The 8,642-nt window shown below is 37.3% G+C and overlaps 1 protein-coding gene across 3 annotated transcripts in view; it reads left to right on the top strand.

Moving 5' to 3' along the window:
• The window catches only part of SNAP25 (synaptosome associated protein 25), a 78,461-nt gene that overhangs the window by 3,800 nt on the left and 66,019 nt on the right, over positions 1 to 8,642 (top strand). The window contains exon 2 of one of the 3 annotated variants that reach the window (XM_025039941.1): positions 4,944 to 5,041. The exons of 1 other annotated variant lie outside the window; for it this stretch is intronic. The gene's annotated coding sequence lies outside the window, so the exon portion shown is untranslated. Of the gene's footprint in view, positions 1 to 4,888; positions 5,042 to 8,642 lie in introns of all 3 variants that reach the window. One more of the 3 variants, XM_006921591.3, reaches the window with a different exon arrangement.

The raw sequence follows: 8,642 nt of genomic DNA, 5'->3' as shown, positions 1-8,642 counted from the left end.
AATGGAGAGTTGGAGCATTCTGTGGAAGGCCTTGAATGCTTAACTGAGGATTTAGTACTTTATCCTCTAAAGATGATTTCTGAGCAGAAGCTGATATAACAAAGTAATTAACGTTTTAATATCTAGGAATTGCTATTGACAGAATGTATTAAATTTGTATTCTTCCAGAAATAGAGAGAAACAATTGGTATCATAAGGGATGATTAATTTAGAAAAAAAGACTCAGCCCTCATTTAGGCATCTTTTATGGTCACTCTTCAGGATACAGATGAGTCTATCTATATCCTGAAGAGTGACCTAATCTCGCCCAGAAGTTAATTGTAAGTGTCAATTTTCCATTACTGACTAAAACAAATTATTCAAGATGAGCACCTGCCAGAGAGATTGAAAAGTGGGTCAGGAATCTGGTGATGAGAGGTCCCCAGAAGGTAAACTTGAATAATAAACATGCCTAACACTCTCTTACATCCTCTGAGTATCTTGCATTGTCAGATACACTGGCAGGAAGGATAAAAAAAAGATACCAGTTTTTCTGTGTGTGTTTCAGGCAACATATGACACATAGAACCAGCCCCAAGTGGCTAAAACTGAAAAAAATAAAGATGCTATGGTAAAATTTTGGGCAACTGAGGTGAGGTGGGCATTATATCCTATTTCTTTTTCTACCATCCTTGCTGATTACCCTCACTTAAGAGCTAGCTTGGGGTCTGAACTATACCCATTTCCTTTTTAATTTTTTACTCTCCCAGCAGAGCTTCAAAATCCCAAATCCTGATGTAACTGCTTAACCGAAATAGTCAATGGCTTGGTGTGGAGGAAGAAATAGCAATTGCAGCCATAAATCTTGTTGCTATTTCAATTCTGGCTCTGAAGTATCAAGGGACTATCTTCATCTGTTCTTCACCAAAACACTGGCAGAAGAGACATCCTTAAGATAAAGTTTTGATTTTCAAGCTGCCTCCCTGGGGGAAATTTGAAAGTAGTGAGGTTTGAAGCTGTAGGAAGAGGTCAGACTGGTGGGTATTAAACTGAGTGCAGAGAGCTTTCCAAGTATCAGTTAAGAGGGAGGGAGGAGATGCGACATAGCATTGAGGAAGCAGGACATGATGAGTGGAGAAAGAGTTTTTTTTTAAAAATTATTCTTACAAGAGGAAAGAGACTTCAGAGAAATTTCCAGAGTACCTTGGCTGCACTATAAACTCTTCAGAATTGCTATTATTGCTGTAATGATTATAGCTACTCATTTCTACAAAGTTTTCTTAATAAGGATCTCAAAGCACTTTACCCAGTATAAAAGTCCAAGCAGTTTCTGATTTCTAAATGAATGATGCAAACCATGGTCATATGAGTTTACATATAATATTAGATCACATTTAGTAAACCATAAATCTGATTTCAAAGGACAAATACCTAAAGCAGTGAATAAGCTTGTTGGGGGAGAAGAGTGAGTCACTAATTCTAAAAGCTTTACCGGTACTAGTTCACTGAAGCCTCATAACAACCTTGTAGCCAGGGTACTATTATTATTTCCATTTTACGAATGGGGAAGCTGAGGCAGAGAGAGGCTAAGAAACATACCTAACATAACAGAGCAGAGCCAGGATTGAAATGCAGTCACTCTCACTCTAGAGACTAAGCTCTTAACTATATATTATGCTATCTCTTGCATCATACACATTTTTCATATTGGTCAAATGAGGCACAGAGAATGTACATGATTTTTTTTTGTTTTTTGTTTTGCAATGTCTTCTCCCCTTCAGTTGGCAGCAGGGTGCGATGGCAAGGATGCTAATCAGAAGTCAGGAAATCTGGGTCTAGTCCTGAAGCAACTGCTTGTAATTTCCTGTTCTGGAATCATGCCATCTTTAAATAAGTCATTCAACCACTACTGAACTCAGTTTCTTCATCTGCAGAATGGTGGAACTGGACTAATGTTTTCCAATATTCCTACCATTCAGAAGTCAATTAAATCAGTGTGAAAACCCCAGGTAATAGGTCTGGATCTATTGACCCAATGGTCTCAGTTGGCACTGCCTTAATACTGCTTTAGTAACTGACCGGACTTCTGCCCCCATTGTAATATTAATTAAATCCACAGCTTTCCTCTACCTCATTCAGTCTCTCTCTCTCCCTCCCTCTCTCTCTCTTTTTCTCCCTAATTGCTTTGCCATCATCTTCCTGAAGTCTTCCTGGTCAGATGTAAGAAATCCTGGCTCTTTCTTCAAAGCCCTGATCTGAGTCATCACTGCTTTGGGGATTTCCCATCCTTCTCAATCAGATTTATTGCTGTCTGGCACAGACTATTTTCTACAACCTGCCTAAACTTTTTATCATTCTTTTTCAATCCAATTAACTATTTTTTATTTCTTTCTAGACCCCCTTTAGATCATCTCCTCTGTCTGACTTAAAGCAATTTATTAGCTATTTCCTCACTCCTTCTTTTTCTTCATCTGCCACCCAGAAAAAGGAGAACAGAAGCTTTCATAGAATCTGTGAGCTCTTAAGTACTTAAAAAGTAACATTTCCATATGACCCGAATCACATAATATCAGTAGCCAGCTCAAAAACTAATCAAATCTGGAGGATGAGTGTGGCATGTGGTAAAATAACATTTCAAAACAGCTTTAAGGAGAGGAGGAAGTTTAAAGAGTTTAAAGAGAGGAGGAAGATTTAAAGTTCAGAGGCTAGCAACTGGCAGTATGATATTAATTAAATTCATAGTCATGTGAATTAAATTCATATGTTTCAGGAAAGCCATGTTCTTGTTGCTTCAACCCTGTTTCTACTGCAGATTTCAGAATCTTTCTCAAAATAAAGTATGATATTACAAGAGGAGATTCTACCTGTTTTTCTTATTGCTGATTCACAGAGGTTAGCGTCAATAGTGATCAACTGATGATTAGAACACATCTGTAACCCTAAAAAGAGTTGGGGTAAAATCCTGTTTAAAGGATTTTCCTTTAATGTTTCCTTTTAAATGCTTAACAACCATTCTAGTGAAACTCAAAGTGAATTACAATGCCTGTACCGGATTAATGCTGAATGACAGCTGCATGAGACATGGATTGCTTTCTTTGGTCTGGAAAAAATATATTTGATCCTTTTAGCTAATAAAAGGAAGTCAAATTCTGATCCATGTGAAAGGAAAACTGAAACAATTCACTTACCTTGTCTTCTGCATTTGGGTTTTGTTAGTGTTGATCTGATTTGGTTCCCATTACCCAAAAATGCCTAATTGTCATGTCTTAAATTGAGACTGTTTGCACTTTCTGCTGACTCACCTCATCTTGTCTTCCAAGCTGGTCCAATTTATACTTGAAGAATAAGGTTATTTTCTTGCTTAGACGGTAGGTTCTATAATACAACCTCTGGTTCTAGCTTCCCCATCACTTCCTATATCCATACTAGTCACAGATTTTGAACTTGGGAGATGACTTTTTATGCCTGCAGGCTTTAATTGGTGCTTTTTGTCCTTTACTGATGACAGCATGTAAGCAAATGAAGCCTCTTAGGTGCCCCCTTGAGGCCAATCACCCTGCTCTCTTGCCTTATTCCTATTTTAGAGAAATCTCTCTTTAGCTCTGACAGTCCTTCAAGTTGAACAGAATTCCTCTTCCGTGGAGAATCTCAGACAAAATTGCTAATCTCCTTTATTCATGTACACCTTTTGTACAATTTCAAAGAATAATGATGACAAATGCAAAACAATATATTGCTTAAATTTCCCTGCAGTTAGTCCAAGGTTGATCTGACAGTTAGCTATAGGTAAATCACACTGTGACTCCTCCATTAATAAACAGAAAAGAGAGAAATAAATACCAATAAGCCCTACTAGAAAGAACACTGGCAAATGCTTCCAATATGCATTAGTCCTGGGGAGTGAATTTTTCTTTTAATGATAAAGTCTATTATAACCTCACTATAACACTAGAAATCAAGATAGTGTTCCTGAGTTAAGCCTGAGAAATTACTGAATGTGTCCACTTTTTCTAATTCCAAGATGAATGTCCTTTATCCTTCAAACATAAATCATCTGTTACTATGGCACTCTTCATTAATTCATTCATTCAACAAATACTTATTGAGCCTCTGTCATATACAGGAAAATGCTATACTGCTTACTAAGGAGAGAGCAGTAAGTAAAATAGGTGTGTTTCTGCCCTCGGTGAATTTTCTTGGGCACCCTCTTTTGAGGTATTATTATTTTAGAAGACATATATCACACGAGATCTCCTTTAGAAATATAAGACATTAGCTCAACTTAGAAAAAAATTGGTTCTCCTTCCAAAATATGCAATTGATTGAAGTTTTCTACTGAGTGGTCAGTATCCACAAATAGATTGTTACATCATAAACAGAATATATATTAAGAAACAGCTATCAAGGAACTTAGTAAATAATCTCAGTTATGCCCTTGTGTAAATCTGTCTCTATTCACATGGCAATTAACTAGGACTTCACTAAAATTTCCTTAAATACATGTCTATATTCCAGTATCCCCGTCTATTGGGACTTCTGCCTATATAGACCATTTCCCACCACACATAGGGAAAACAGTTCAGCTTCAAGAAACATGGTACCTTCTAGGCTGGAAAACTTAGTCCCAACTCATTCACCTCAGTAGTGCAAGAATAGGGTGACAGAGAAAGAAACAGAAGCTTCTTTTGCATGTCATTACCTCCTGAGCCAATCCAATCTCCCCCTCTGAAAACTCTCTACCATTAAACAAGGCTCAAAGATTTAGGAGCAGTTCCCCGGATATTAGTCCTCCAACGCCTAACTTTAGAAGTCTACCTCTTCTTAATAACGAGCAATGTTCTCATCTCCCATGTAAGGTTTATCATATTGCTTTGTAATTATATTCTTATGCATTTCTCTTTCTTAATAGACCATGAAAATCTTTGAAAGCAAGGGCAATATATTTACCAACTTTGAATCCTCAGTATCTATAACAGGTATCTATAACACGCCAGATATACAGGAAATGAATGAGTGAGTGGGGACATCAGCCACCCCTTTGCAGGGAAAAGAATTACACACTGTAAGTAATTCCTCCTTTTATTGATCAAATGTTATGATCGGAACAATTCAGAAATAAAGATTCACCCTAAAGGTTGGAATAAAATTATACCCCAACTATCTGCCAAACTCTGGCATACATTTTATTTTTCTGACGCTGCTATATCACCTATGAGTTAGGGGTTAAAATACTAATGAAGAATTAGAAGATTCTCCGAAAAAGCATTGTTAAACACAAGTTTATAATCAGAGATGAAAAAACCATTGTCTTTGAATGATTAAGTAAATTTCACATATAAAACCAAGCTGTTTAGTACATATAAAATACAGTTAAAATTCTTTACTTTTCACCAAGATGGAAAGAATATTTTTGGTGCCAGTGTCCACACATTCATTTAGACATAGCTTATAGTCCCCAGGAGGATAGGTTGGGTAGCTTAGGCCAACTCTTGCCTTCAGGGTCACATATTTTCTACTGCTTTGTTAGAATTGGTGGCACAATCTATACAAGCTCTCTATATTGACTTGGATTCTTAGAAAGTGTCCTTTTTTTTCAAACATCTAATGCTCTCTTGCCTAGGAGAGAAAAATAAACCTAGCTATGATGTGGTAAATTAGTCTCATTTATCTTTTTTTTTTTAAAAAACGTGTGTAACGATTTCTTTATAGACCCATTTATCTTTAAGATAAGCCATCATCAACTGAACATTAAATTTAGCATTTCTTTTTTGCCCAGTATGTCTCAAAATAAGTCTAAAACCACTGGTCAGTTACTCTGCACTCTACTTTCTCAGCTTAGAATGAAGATATTACTTAATGACCAGAAGAAAAAAAGTAACTAACTTATTGAATGCCTGTGGCATGCCCCACTAGACCCTTGGCATACATTATCTCATTTAATTTCCATGGCAACCTTAAAAGAGTTTGGAATTCTTGTCTTTCTGACTGCAAATTTCATATTTTTCTCATCACTCCATGAGTTTTTCAGTGAGTTGCACATAATCCATTGAGATCTTCTAATAGAAATCATGCTCCTGACATGTAGAACATGAGATAGCAAAATCCAAAGAACTCAGTCCTCTGGGCTAAAAAGTCAGGTCAGATATGGTTATATATGTGACCAGGAGAATCTAATTATTCAGATAAGATCATTGAGCCCTAGATTAAAAGTAAGATGGCTGCATACTTAGCCTATCTCTGCCACTTCAGTTGTATGACTCTGGAACTTACCTACCCGAACTGAGCCTCAGTTTTCACATTTGTAAAAAGAAAACAGTAGCTGCCATTCATATGTCACATGGTTGTCATAAGACCTAAAGGAGCTAATGCTAGTGAAGGACTGTTACCTCCTCCATTCTTGGACAGAGGAAGGAACTATTGTTATTATATTTCATTATCTGTCACTTGCCATGCCAGTTTTCCAATATTCTTTATTATAGGTTATGTGAGGGCCATACCCTTCATTTTATCTTTATACTGTTGAGTTTGCTTAAAGAAACAACAGGTCTTGGTATCAATTTTTTTTTTTTTTTAGTTTGAGCAGCAGGCACAGTAAAATGGAAAATGTGTCAATAGCCTTTGAGTTTTCTATTTGAGGGGAGATTTTAAAAATGGCTTTGAATATTATCTCTGGGAATGGCCTTGTGATTCTCAGGATAATGTTTGGAGACCAAAGAGGCTTGGTTATGATTTAACTAAACACCGATCTTTCTTGCTTAATGCCTTGGGTTTTAAGGCCCTTAAGGAGTTAAAGGAGATGATCTGCAAAATTTCCTGCTATTCTTTAGCTTAAGAAAAAGAAATTTGCTATAAGCTATTTAGTGAAGCATTATTAAAGGTACATCTGTTGGCTTCATTTTGTATTCAGCTTTGTGTTAAGATTTTTTGTTGTTGTTGTAGCTGTTGTTGGGGAGAGTTGGGTTCCTTATTAAAAATTGTGTGTGTGCATGTATATGTACACAATGTGAAAACAGAGATGTGCAAATATAGGCTTTCCCGCAGCCAGCCTTGGGTACAAGATTCCTACATGCATCACCTCATTGTAAATCTTTAGCTTTATTCATAAGCCAATGAATATAAAATCTGAAAGTTATATGAACTATAAAATGTATACCCATAAGCTGCATCCACAGAATGATTCCCCTTCGAAGTTGGAAAGCAACCCTATTTGCAACAATGACCTCAAATTCTGCTTTTGGGAGATTTCCTGCAAATACAGGCTTACAGGACAAGAGAGCTTTCTGAGAAAAGTTTTTGAAACCCACACTATCTTTTGAGTGTCTAGTATGTGCTAGTTATTATATTACTGTTTATTGTGGCTAGTATTGTATTTAATTTCTACAGCAACCTCTTGAGTGGTAGGTATTATTTTCCACCCTTGACTCAGAGGATACTGTTTGGTTAAGGTCTCACCAAGGATTCTAAGGTGCTAATTGCACTCTCCTATCTATGAATCAACTAATGCATAGACGGGACTTAGTAATAAAAAATTTTAGACTTTTTGTGAAAGCCTAATAGGGGAAAAAATGGCTAGGACCAGCAGCCAGAATCAGACTAGTCTTACATTTAGTCTTACTCCAAGTCTAGACATTGAAACCTACCAAAGGAGAAAGAGCTATGAAGATGCTTGTAGTCAACAAGATGGATAGAATACCTTAGGTCCTAATTCTCTCCTTCACGAGGCTTCCCAAAGTGCAGAACCTGCCTCAGGAAGTTTGTAGATTGGAGAAGCAGTAAATGCTAGCTTGCTTTGGGCAGGCAGATCGCAGAGAAAAAGCCAAATGGGATGCTGAGCTAGGCTTGCTCACTGCCTAGTTTTCTTCTCACAGAGTGCTAAAGTTGGGATGGGAAGAGCAAATAAAGGAAGGTATGGAGGATATGGTAGAAGCTGTCTTCCCAATACTGGTCTTCCCAAATAGTGGAGGTGTCCATCTTAAGGAACAAGGTAGAAATTGATGAGTCTTTGAGAGGGAGAAAATGGTTTCTCTTCCTTCCACTCTGCTAATAGAGAGAAACTGAGTTTAAATTTAAGATCCCAAGTGCAATGTTACTGACCCTCCACAATCAATGACTCATTATTCTGGGCATTGATTCTCAAACTGTGCTCTTTGGACCAGCAGCATCAGCACCAAGAGCTCATTAGAAATACAGTTCTCAGGCCCATCCCACACTTACTAAATTTGAAACTCTAGGGATAGGGCCAGGGAGTGTATTCTGTGAATATAGCATTTTCAGGTTATTCTGATGCATGCTTAAGTTTGAGAACCAATGTTGTAGAGATCTCAGTAGCCCCTTCAGGTGTTGACATTTATTTTAAATTGGGTCTGATGAAAGTGTGGTGACCATGACCATGTTATATGCATGGATAATCTGATGAGCTGGGCACTTGTGGCCTATATTAGGCTGACAAACTCAAAAATGAGAGCCAAACCAAGGATCTTGACACAGGATAGTTGACTAGGTGGTGAATTTCCCTTTAAGCCCACAACTATGTCCTATGTGGGCTTCACAGAGACATATGTGACCCAGTGGAAGAAAATATGAGTGTAAGCCTTTGCTCTAGCCAACCACAATATTGAATTTGCCACATTTTTTGGATACAATAAAGGGAAGGACAGAAAGGG

This window comes from Pteropus alecto, unplaced genomic scaffold (genome assembly GCF_000325575.1).
Source record: "Pteropus alecto unplaced genomic scaffold, ASM32557v1 scaffold45, whole genome shotgun sequence".
Lineage (NCBI taxonomy): Eukaryota > Metazoa > Chordata > Mammalia > Chiroptera > Pteropodidae > Pteropus > Pteropus alecto.
The sequence above is the reverse complement of the archived record's forward strand: the minus strand, read 5'-3'. Positions and strand labels throughout refer to the sequence as shown.